Source organism: Mustela putorius, unplaced genomic scaffold, assembly GCF_011764305.1.
Source record: "Mustela putorius furo isolate JIRA1106 unplaced genomic scaffold, ASM1176430v1.1 tig00000785_pilon_pilon_pilon, whole genome shotgun sequence".
NCBI classification, from domain to species: Eukaryota; Metazoa; Chordata; class Mammalia; order Carnivora; family Mustelidae; genus Mustela; species Mustela putorius.
Window position 1 is genome coordinate 5,151,834 of NW_025421480.1, and position 2,143 is coordinate 5,153,976.

The window sequence follows — 2,143 nt, forward strand, 5'->3', positions numbered from 1 at the left end:
GCGCGGGTTGTCACAATCCGTCCCGCCCACGGCGCTTCGCTTTTATCCAATCAACAGCCTCAAACTCAGCGGGTGGGGCGGGACCAATCACGAATGGCCAGTAAAGAATGAGGGGTGGGGTTAACTTCGAGCGGAGGAGCGGACCCTTGGCTCCCTCGGACTCCTGGGAAACGAGTGAGAAGGGAATTCTGGGGCGGGAAGTCCGGTTACTCTGAGGGAGCTCGGTCGCCGCGTGAGGCGGGCGGAGCGCGGGGCTGAGCGGCGAGTCCGCGGTTCGGTCGATAACGTATTCCAGGAAGAAATACTTATTTATCGTGTAGCCCGTCATTACTGCTTCTCTCTTTGCAATCTTTTTAAAATTTCTTCCAGAGGACATCTTCCGTGTAGAAATTGTGGAAATCGGAGCAAAGTATGAACAATGAGGTAATCATCACGATGATGATTAAGAAAGTCGTTCTGAGGTCTCTGCGGTTGCCTTTTCTTCTTTTTCGGACTGTTTTTTTTTTTTTTTAAAGATTTTATTTATTTATCTGACAGACCGAGATCACAAGAGGCGGAGGAGGAAGCAGGCTCCCCGCTGAGCGGAGAGCCCGATGCGGGGCTCGATCCCAGGACCCTGAGGTCATGACCTGAGCGGAAGGCAGAGGCTTAACCCGCTGCGCCACCCAGGCGCCCTCAGCCTGTTTTTTTCGAGTGTAGTGAGGGCGAGGTCTCTAGTTCCAGGTGATTGGAGATTTCTGTTATTTACATTTACGTTCCCGGGGGTTTGCACTGATGATGTGCCTATGCACATTAAAGGCGTATTGTTGTCGTATCATCGGTGGGGACAGAAAAGCTTCTGGCCCACAGTTTTATCTCGTCTTGCTTCTCTTTGTCGCTTGAAACTAGGTGACAGTCGATGATGACATAAGCCACCGGGTGATGTCGGAAGTCCGAAGTCCGGGACCTGCGAAGCCGCGCTCACGGGAGGTAGTCGCTGCCAGAGCTCTGGGTCGCGCTGCTTGTGTTACTCTGTGGCTTATGAATTTGACTTCCATGTATTGCAGATATGAAATGTGAATGACTGAGCATGATAGTTGCACAGATACGGGCAGAACCCCAAAACCTCACCCGAACTCTTTCTAGCTCACCTCTTCCCTCTGTCAGCGGATTCAGAAATTACTAGAATGCTTGATGAAAAAGGGAAACCAAGAGTGGCGGAGAAGTTAGAAGGTCAGAAGACAAGAAATGTTGTAAGTTAGAAGGTCAGAATACAAGAAATGTTGTAATTCAGAATCAAAAAGATAATGCGGGGCGCCTGGGTGGCTCAGTGGGTTAAGCCTCTGCCTTCGGCTCAGGTCATGATCTCAGGGTCCTGGGATCGAGCCCCGCAGCGGGCTCTCTGCTCAGCGGGGAGCCTGTTTCCTCTCTCTCTCTCTGCCTGCCTCTCTGTCTACTGTGATCTCTGTCAAATAAATAAATAAAAATCTTAAAAAAAAAAAAAAAACCAAACACGGTAATGCAGTGGTTTTAGGAAACAACCTATCCCACAGACGTAGGCCTCTCAGCGTTAGAAGCAAACCACACAAAAGTTAGTGTGAAGACAGTAGAGTCAGTGTCATCACTTTGACAGAAAGCTACAAGAACATCAACAATCCCTAGCACCGCGCATATATTTGAAAGTTCTTGATTTCCCACTTTTTTTTAATATCTTTTCCTTTCTTCATTACACTTTGTCACCTTTCCGCATCAGAAATATTAGATGGTGTAAAACAGATTATAAATTAAACCTTTTGCTCAGCATTCACAACATTATGTCCCATTTTCAGAATTTCACCTTCGACTGCCATTCCCAGGTGAGTTTCCTAGGTTTAGTTCCTGTCTGGACTGAACATGGTGTACAGTTGTGCTTGTCGTTAGGGGAGGAGCGTTTTCCATTTTATTCTTCATTCTCATCTCTATTCGAGGTCTTTGCCTGCTTCAGGACGATCAAGACTCTTTAGATAAGGAATCATGTGTGTAAATCCCTGTTGGCTGGCAACCCTGCGGGGTAGTCCAGGGACACTGGATTACTTCCCCCTAGGTTGGCCCTCTGTTCTGCGACCCATCTAGCCCGCCTCTTCCTAGGTCTCCAAGCCCAAGTTATCTTTACCCTGTTTGCTGT